Below are 10,163 nucleotides of genomic sequence, written 5' to 3'. Positions count from 1 at the left end.
GATGGGAACTTGTCTTGGACTTGGGTTTATGAGGCAGTTACCAAATTTTTACTTGAACTGTGTGCTATAGCTTGATTTTTTTTTTTTTTTTTTTTGCGGTACGCGGGCCTCTCACTGTTGTGGCCTCTCCCGTTGCGGAGCACAGGCTCCAGACGCGCAGGCTCAGCGGCCATGGCTCACGGGCCCAGCCGCTCCACGGCATGTGGGATCTTCCCGGAGCGGGGCACGAACCCGTGTCCCCTGCATCAGCAGGCGGACTCTCAACCACTGCGCCACCAGGGAAGCCCAGGTTTATTATTCTTGATTGTCCTTTTCCCCTAGGGACACCTGGCAGGACCTCATAAACCAAGAGATCAAGGTGGCCTTTGCCAAAGCCCACCGGAGCAGAGACGGGACTTGGAGCTCGGGTGGGGCCTTGGCCAGGCCCTGAGGAGAGGGACGGAGCAATGTTGAGCCCAGAGACTCCTGTGCCTGGACGCCCCCAAGACCTCTCCCTGCACCACTCCCCACAAAGCACTCCCTTGGGAGCTCCCTGGCGGCCAACAGGGCGCTCGTTAACATGTGCCCTAGAGTGATAGTAATTGGTGCGTTCCTGTGTGAATCCTACAGGTAGACTTGCCTCGGGACACAGAAACAGTAAAAATAGAAATATTCTCTCCTTTCCCAGAGCGCTTTGTTCTGGACAAATGGTTCTGACTCTGAGAGCTCGTTATAGAGCTCACTGTTCCTTCCATTGAGAACACCATCCCCATCGTACAGCCAAGGTGCCCAGGCCCCAAGGGAGGAGGTCATTTGTCCTGAGTGGCACAGCTGCCCTGGGCAGAAGCAAGACAGGGACCGGGAGCTGGAGCCAGGCAGTCGAGGGCTCCAGGAGCCACTGGACCACCTGCTCACGTTACACCGCTTCTCAGAGCCTCTGTTTTGTCATCTCTAAGATGGGTGTGGAGCGGGCCCACGTGAGGCTTGTTCCTGACAGAGGGCTTCCGCGCATGGCAAACGTTCAGCACAAGCTAACTCCTTCCCCGCCTCTCCTCCCTGAGCTGGCCTAAGCTCTTGGGCATCTGTGAGCACTGTGTTGGGAGTCCGGGTGTTGGGCTCCCAGAATCTAAGGGGAGGGGTTGGGAGGGGAGTCATAATTCCTGGGTTCTTAGGAAAATGAGACTTCTGTCTTACAGGAAAAAAAAAAAAAAAACCCCACATCCAACTCATTAAACTAGCTTCCAACATCAAAGTGTACTTTCCAAACCCCCGAGGCTGATTTCGGAGCAGACAGACCAGGCACACGTGGAATTCATTTCCTTGACTGAGGGGAGAGGGCGGGGGCCAGGGGGCAGGTTAAGCCCTAAACAAACTCGTCCTTCTTCAAAAGACCCCTTGGGAGGGGGGAGCTGGCACTAAAACTGAACTGGGTGTCGTGGGGAGAATGTTCTGCTGGGGGCTCTGTGTGTGTGTGTGTGTGTGTGTGTGTGTGTGTGTGTGTGTGTGTGTGTGTGTGTGTGTGTGTGTGTGTAGATGTGAGAAGGGTGTGGGCGATGTGTGTGGAGCCATGAGCTGCTGTGTGGTGGAAAGTGTTACGTTCTACTTTGGAAGATGCCCCGGCCGTCCCGACCTGCACAACTTCGGGCTTAATCTTTTTATTCCTCAATTTCCTCAAATGCAAAATGGGACCGGTCACCCTTACCTCCCAGGTCGTTGTGAAAATTAATGGAAAGGACTGGAAACACCACAACTGGCCCCAAGCAGACCTGCAGGAGGGCTAAGAAGGGAGGGTGCATCTGTGGGATGTGCCCACGGTTCTGTGCGTGATGGTGTCTGCACGTGCGGTGCCCCTGTGGCGTGGAGGCCAGAAGCGTGGCCCTGGTTCCTCCAGTGAACTCTGTGTGGCCCACATGGGGCCTGTGGATTTTCTCTCTGGGCCTCAGTCTCTTCATCTGTAAAAGGAGCTTTTGGTCTAATGGCCATGAAGTTCCCCTGGGCGTGAGGCTCTGTACGTATCCATGGGCACACAGGTGGTAAATGGAGGCCCAGCGGCAGGCAGACACAAGACCAGAATTCAAAGCAGGATTCCATTCTGCTTTCCTCCCAGGAACTGGTCTGTGGGCCCCTCTAAGCCCTCAGCTCCTCACTGCACAATGGGGACCAGCGCCCTGCCCCACCTGCCTTATGGGGATGCTGTCAGGTCAAAGGAGGCAACGCTTTGAAAGCACGCTGTCCCCGAGGAGAGTGTGCAGCAGCCGTGACTGAGGGTGCACGTGTGTAAACAGACCTGGGTGGCTTCGTGTACGTTGTGTGGATGTCAGCATTCAAAGGACCCTGAGCAGACAGGTGACCGTGTTCCCTTGCACGTGACTCCATCTGCATGTGTGTGCTTGTCTGTGGATGTCTGCGTGTGCTGTGCCTCTGTGTATATGTGCATTGATGTGTGTGTGTGCATTGGTGTGTCTGCATGTCTGCTGCCTTAACTGTGTATGTTATGTGTCCAGGTGTGTCTGTCCGGGCACCAAAGTCTGGGAGCAGCGGCAGATCTTCTGATATTCGTGTCTGTGCCCATAATGTGGGTCTGTGTGTGTGTCGCAGTGCGTACCTTGTGCACTTGTGGGTATAGGTCAGGCTGTGCCTGGATCTGACCTGGCTCCTTGCTCGAGCCCTCCAGAATGGTAGTGAGGGGAGAGTAGCCCCTGGCACTGAGCTGCCCATGCTGAGAAGGGCTGAGGCAGCTCTGTTCTCAGAGGCCTCGGCTCTGACCCCCCTGGGCAGAAGCTGGGGGCTCCAGGGAGAAACTCTATTGCCAAAGCCAACACACTGCATATGAACAGACCCCACACACTGGGGTCTTCACCTCTCCCCAACCTTCCCCCATCAGTTGAGGGTGAGGTCACCCAGGAGGACAGCCAGTGCCTGTCTGGCTCTTGTGTTGTGTCCCCTCCTGGGGCTGGGCCGGTTTCGTCTTCCCCCAGAGGCTTTGGGGCTCGTTTATTTTACATTTGCCTGCTGCCTGCTATGGGCCAGGCCCTGTGCCTGGAGCTCCCACGACACTATCTCAACCACAGCCACCCGCTGGGACAGGAGGGCTTTGCCCACTTTCTAGAAGAGGAAACAGAGGCTCAGAGGGGTGAAGTGACCTGTCCATGCCGGTCTCTGTCTATCTCCTGATCCGAGGTGGCTGCACAGAGCTATAGAAGCCCACAGAAATAGCAGCACCCCGGAGCGGGTGGCCTCAGGGACACACACGTTTTGTTTTTCTGTGAACGAGGTGAGGACAGAACCTTCCTCATGAGGCTGAGGAGACTCTCGGGGCTGGCCCCTCCCTCGTGAGCAGCGGCCTAGCATTTGCGTGGGGCTTCCGTGCATATGCTCGTGTGGAACCCCAGAGACGGGGCCCCAAGTCATGAGTTTCATGATGAATCAGTGCCAGCTGGTCCCCATGAAGTCCCCTACCCTCCCCCACCCACCCGGGGCTATCCTCCTGTCCCTTGAGGTCGGTTCCCAGCAATGGGACACTCCTGGCATCTCTGGGGGCTCGGGTTCTCGGTATGGCAGATGGGGCCATGGGGCCCTGGAAGGTCCTCGCAGGCCCTGGTGATCTGGAGTTGTTTGGTTCGGGTCCTTCAGGTAGGCACAATTTGGGATGGTCTCCTTGGAAACAATGAACATTTTAGCCTGGCATTCAAGGCTCTGCTCATGCTGTCTTCACCTCATCTGTTCCCTGTACTCCCAACTCTCCGGCCTTGTCAGACTGCTTACTCTTCCCCATACCCTTCATGATGCCACAACTTATTCTTGTTGTTTTCTCTAACTACATGACCTTTTCAACTTTTTCAACATTCGGTGAACTCCTACACATCCTTCAATGTCCATCTAATAAGCCACCTCCTTGCAGTGGTTAAGAATCTGCCTGCTGATGCAGGGGACACGGTTTCCAGTCCTGGTCCAGGAAGATCCCACATGCCACAGAGCAACTGAGCCCGTGTGCCACAACTACTGAGCCTGCATGCCACAACTGCTGAAGCCCATGTGCCTAGAGCCTGTGCTCCACAACAAGAGAAGCCACCACAATGAGAACCCTGCGTACCGCAACGAAGAGTAGCCCCCACTTGCTGCAACTAGAGAAAGCCCGTGTGCAGCAATGAAGACCCAACGCGGCCAAAAAAATAAATAAATAAAAATTTAAACATAAATAAATAAAAAGCCACCTCCTCCTAAAACCCTTTCCCAACCTCCCTCTGTATGTAATTAGTAGTTGCCTTGCCTGACCCGCACGTGTCAGTAGGAACCTTATCTAGTTCATTCCTTTCGTCCAATGCCCAGGAAGAGGCGTGCACTGGGAGGTTGAATTGATGAATGAATAAGCTAATGAACTAGTTAACCCAGAGGTTTCGATGAACCATCTCCCCTCCTGCAATGCCAGCTCCTGAGGGTCCTGCCTAGTTTCTCCTCTGCTGTATCTGCATCTAGGCTTGCTTAGTCTAATGCTTAGCTGGGATCCTGCATGCCAGGGAGGTGTGGGCAGTGTGTCAGTCCGCGGCTCCCACGGCTGCCCTGTCTCTCCTCCCCACCACCCATCCTGCTGCTGTGGATGCTCTCACCTCCAACCCCTGCACTAGACTGGGTGCTCTTCCCCAGCCCCTCTGCTTCCCACTCCTTCTGGTCAACTCCTCCTCACCCTCCATGCCTCTGCTCCTTTGTCACTTCCTCCAGGAAGCCTTCCCTGAAACCCTCCCTTCCACCCCTGTGTATTGCAGGAGGGGCACCTCCTCTGCCCTCCCAGACCCCTGGGCACTGAGCCCTGTCCCTGCAGACTGGGGGCTTCCCGAGGGCAGGGCTGAGTCGAAGCCCTCTTTCTGTGACTTCGATGGGAGAAGAAATATAACAGGGCAGGGGAGGTGGGGAAGGCCACCGAGGTGGCAGGTGAATCTCGCTTTAAGGAAATGCACCTGCGTGAAAATCCAGATTTGCTCAAAGACTTTAGAGCTAAGTCTACACTCTTACAAGGAGAGGTGAAGTGACTAGAGCAGGAGGGAAGGGCCTCACCCGTACTCAGCATGTTGTGTGTGCACTGTCTCAGGGAGTGGTCCTCTCAGCCCTAGGAAACGGGTGCCTTCACCACTACTGCCGCTGAGTTCACCTGGGGCTGTGGGATGAAAATCCCGGTGCTTTCCAGAGGGCCAGCCATGCTGTCTCTTGTCCCGGCTCTGCCCCTGGACTTGCTTGTAGAAACCGCTCCTGCTTGGGGCTCCAGCCTCCCCATCAGGACATGGACCGGGGGTGGAGGGTGGGGGTGGGCATGGTGACTAAATAAATCTCCAAGGTTCCTTTCCCAGAGGTTTCCCAGAGTCCTTGAGACTCTTCAGAAGTCCACCAGGGGGCAGGCAAGCTGTTCTCGAAAGAACCAGAGCCCCTCCAGGAACCCCAAGATTCCTGGCCCCTCCCCAGGCTGTCAGGCTCCCTGGGCTCAGCCATCCAGCCAGGGAGGGAGGATGGGGCTGGGCAGCGCGATAGGCGGGGGCCCCACCCCACAGGGGAGCCTTGCCTGGGGAACCTCCCTGACGACCGATGGGCAGTGAGCAGACGACAGATCTCAGCGTCTGTCACCATCAGAAAGGCCTGGCCCAAGTCAGCATCTGTCAGAGGTCTGTCCAGTCTCCAGCCATCTGCATTTCCTATTAAATAACACCTAGGTGATGCTAACCTTATCCAGGGCTCTCCTGGACGCTGGCTCAGGCAGCCTACCACACCCTCTCCGGGGAGGCAGGGGCAATGGTCCCCACACACAGATGAGAGTGAGGTTGGAGTTCTCTTGCACTGCTGACTATAGACCTTCCTTCTGGGCTCCAGCTTAGCACCTGGCTGCCTGCCAAGCATCTCCCCAATGAGCCACAGGCCACCCTGACTGTACTCTGCTCTGTCCCTGCCCACCCTCTTTTTCCTGTCCTTCCATGACCCTTTCCCTCACCCCCATAATTAATCCCCGAGTCTGTCCCACCCACCATGATAGTCTCTGCCTTGGTCTAGGCCCCATCATCTGCGTCCTCAACAACAGCCTGGCCTCTGTGCCACTCTCCGGCCTCTATTCCCTCTGGCCCGTGCCAGCCTGAGTCTGCTTGCAGCACAGCCCTTGCCATGTTGCTTTCCTCCTTAGCACTCCCCCACTGCTGATGGCCAGGGCCCGTCATGGAGCTCCTGCCAACAGACCTTCCCACCATCTCCCCTGACACTCAGCCTTTCCCACCCCCATGCCCAGCCCTGTCTTGTCCTCTCAAATTGCTCAGACCCCCAGTTTCAACCTAGAGGATTTTTATTGTAAAAGACTTCCTATTAGTAGTTATAATAACCCCCCAAGACCTGGGACCAGTGGTCTGGAGACTAGGTAACCTTGGCCTGTCACCACTGTGTGCAGATGCAGACCACTTCCAGCCTGAGGAACACCAGAATATCCAGCGAGTTGTCATTAGGCGCATGGCCTGGGGGAAGCTAGGCCGCGGGTGCAGGCTTTGTTCTCCCTGTGTGTCTGCCTTGAGCCTACACTCAGTACTTGATACAGCCCTAAAACCAGGTCCAACCTCCCAGTGCAGCAATAAGAAATTTGGAGTTTGCTGGAGACTTGCTGGGAGCCAGAGAAGAGAGTACGTCCTCACCCATCATGCAGCCAAGCTTCGTGAACCTCAGTTCTCCCTCCCAGGTCCCTCCCCGGCAGTTACCCACTCTTCCCCATCACCCCCTGCTGCCCCCAGTCAACCAGCACCCAGCCTCAGCTTCCTGCTTCATTGGTAGATACCCAAAGAGCAACTACAGGATTGATCAAAGGCCCAGGAGCCTTTTTAAGGGCTGATTCAGGCCTTCCAGGCGCTGGGCAGGAGGTCTTCAAGGCTCCCTCTGCAGGCAGCCCATGGGAAGGTCTTTATTTCACTGAAAAGGAGGACCTGAGGTGGGTGGAGTACCTGCATTTTAGTCCTCACTACCATGGGGCAAGGTAGACACATTCTCCCTGTATTTTCAATGAAGCTACTGTGACTCAGTCCAAGGTCACCCAGTAAACCAGTGGTGGAACTGGACCTCGACTCCAAAGACCCCACCACACACGCCATCCCGGCTGCCTTGTCAGCCACAGCCGCATGGAAAAAAGTGACGCAGGCACAGTGACAATCTCGGTCACCAGCCGCAGGGTGAGATCAGCTAAAGGAAATGCGGTGAGTTCTGGGGTGAGGTCCGGAGGGGCAGGCAGGTGCGGCTGGGGCCCGGGGTGAAGCCAAGGCCAACAGCCAGGTGTCCGGTTGGTGGATGGAAGAGCCGAATGGGGCAGACGTCCGAGTGTGCTGTGGACAGAGGTCAAGGTCGGAACCTGCAGTGTGAGTGAGACACTGGGAGAGTGAATTCACTTTGACCATCCAGGAGCCTTTTAAAGGGCTGGTTAAGGCACTGGGCAGGATGTCTTCATGGCTCCCCTTGTGGGCAGCCCAAAGGAGGGTGGCTTTCTCACTTCTGCGGCCACCATCTCCCCTCTCTTGGCCTCTGGACTTCTGTAGCATGGACATGAAGAGCCTTTTCAGTCAGAGGGCTTAGCTTTTATTTCTTTTCTTTTTGTATTGAGCCCCACAAGCTAGTTGCTACAGCCCTCCCCTCTGGCAACTCTAAACGGAGACAGAGACAGAGCTAGAGCAGAGAGATGGGAAGGGAGAGGCAGAGGGAAGAGGAGAGAGGTGAGGAGAGGGAGTCTGACAGATGACTGTGCACAGTTGGGACAGATCCGGAAGGGAGAGAGGAGACGATGGAGGATGCATGTGGCGGTTGATAGGGACTCTGGCCCCTGTGAGAGTGAAAGAGACAGGAAAATGGGAAATGAGACATGTGCTTGGACCCCCAAGGCCATCAAAGAGTTTTAAGCAGGGGAGTGACCTGGTCAAATCTGTGTTTTAGAGAGACTCCATCTGGCCGCCACGTGGAAGATGAATGGCTGGATGGATGAACAGGAAAGGGAGATCCCGGGGCAGGAAGCTCTCCTGAGAGGAAGGTGAAGAGAGAAATGAGCAAGGCCAAGGGGGAGGGAGACCCATTTAAAGATCAGGAGGATGAAGAGGAAGATGAGGGGCCAGAAGAGGATGCAGGAGGAGGTGATGGAGAGGTGGGAAGAGGACCAGGAAAGGGTGCCACAAGGAGCCACGGGAGCAGGCAGCTGTGAAGAAAGCTGTCAAGTGACCAAGCGAGCTGGAGATTCAAGTGTCTGTCCATAGCGGTTCTGGACGTGGAGGCCGGGGGTGAGCTGGGTGGAATGATGGGGCTGGGAAATGGAGGTCACAAGAGCAGGCAACAGCCTTGACAGGCCTGGCCAGGAGGAGACAAGAGGGTGGGTGGGCAGTGGCTGGCAGGGCACCTGGGAGGTCTGGAAGGGAGTTGTGAAATAGGGGCATGTCTATGCTGATGGGAGAACCTACAGGGAGAGGGGCTGCCCTGAAGCCTTCCCAAGAGGTGGCCACCGCCAGCAGAAAGCACAGCCTGTCCGCTGGGAGGCCAGGTGGGCCCTGATGCAGGCAGAGGTGAGGTTGGCTTTTGGGTCTGGTTCAGGCCTCAAACCCAGTTCTCCTACTCCCTGGGTAGGGAAGGCAAGCAGGAAGAAATCACACAGCCCAGAAGAGGCCAGAGGGCAGGAGTCTGTAAGGCTGAATACCCATCTCCAAGCTTCCAGACCTAGAGAGAGGGGCTGGCTTTGGGGACAGGGCAGGGCGTACACTCCCTGGGGGACAGGATCCAGCCCTCTGCATTCCGGACCCCCAGCCCAGCCTCCAAGTTCCTGGGGTTCTGAGCCCACAGCACCCATAGGGATGGATCACTGAATCCCCGGGACGCCACGACAGTCTGACTGAGCCCTTTCCCCTTCTTCCCTTTCACACCCCAGGGAATCAGCTCTAGTGGGAGCCACTCGACTTGTGTGTGGTCTGCTTCTGAGAAAATCAGCTTCACGAGCAATTGAAGATAGCCTTGCTCCCATGAGTGTGTCCACACACACAGATGGTGTGTTTCTCTGTGCACTGTGTCCTGTGGGTGTGCACTGCTTTGGGGAGCCTGGGTATTTTAAGTCTTCGCTGTATATTCGGGTTATGAAGTGTGTCTGTGGGCAATGCGTGTGGAGTGTTTGTGACTGGCGTTTGCATGGGAGATATATACACTGTGTACACATCATGTGTGTTCAGTGTGCACGCTTGTGGTGTGTGCGTGCACAGTGGATATACGAGAGTTGAATTTGGGGGTGTGTCTGTGCGTGGTGGCAGGTGACTTTTGAGGGTGTCTCTGAAATGACTGAAATGTGTGTGGACCACGTGTGTGCCTGTTTGACATGTGAGGTGGATGCACGCCTCCTGTTTTCCTGAGTTGTGGCCCTGTGTGTCCTGTGTTGTCCTTGACGGTGTATATGAAGGCTGTGTGATGTGTGTGTGCTGCGTGTGCTGGCGGGAGAGTGTGCTTTTGCAGGTGACTGTGTCTGTGGGGGGAGCGTGTGTGTGAGGGGGGATGTCATGGAGGGAGGTGTGAGAGCCCAACACAGCAGAAGGGGCAGAGTTCCAGCCCCAACTTCACCATCTCCCAGCTGTGTGACCTGAGCTAGTTAGTGCCCCCCTCAAGCCTCAGATTCCCCCCAAGGGTCAGTACTTTATGAATTCTAGGAAGGCCCTATGGTCATGAGGAGGAAGGTGATGTGAGTAGAACAAGAAGGGACCACTGTGAACTGTACTGTGAACTGAAGAGGACCGTCCCAGTGAGAGCTGGGTGTGGCCAGGCCTCCGCCCAACCTCTGGGGGCTCCACCTGTCCCCTTGCAGGATGGGAATGCTGCCCCCTCTCACTGCTCCTGAAGGGCAGCCACAGCTACATTTTAGGCAGGTCCTCTCCCCACACCCCTTAAGCACCAACAAGGGAAGCTTCCTGAACCACTTCACTCCTGCCCTGAACTAAACGAGCATGAAGAAAATAGAGCTGCTGCCCCCCAAAAGAAAACAACGCCTGGCCAGGAACCACAAGCACTGACACAGCCTGGGTGAGCGCCACGGACTGGGTAAGCACCACAAGCGGGCACTTGACACCAACGAGCTCACTCTCCTAACAGCCCCAGTTGTCCGTCCATCTTTGCTCCACTCTAGAGATGGAATGAGCTCAGAGAGGTGAGGCCAGCAGCCC

This window comes from Stenella coeruleoalba (assembly GCF_951394435.1).
Source record: "Stenella coeruleoalba genome assembly, chromosome: 8".
NCBI classification, from domain to species: domain Eukaryota; kingdom Metazoa; phylum Chordata; class Mammalia; order Artiodactyla; family Delphinidae; genus Stenella; species Stenella coeruleoalba.
Note: the sequence above shows the minus strand (reverse complement) of the source record.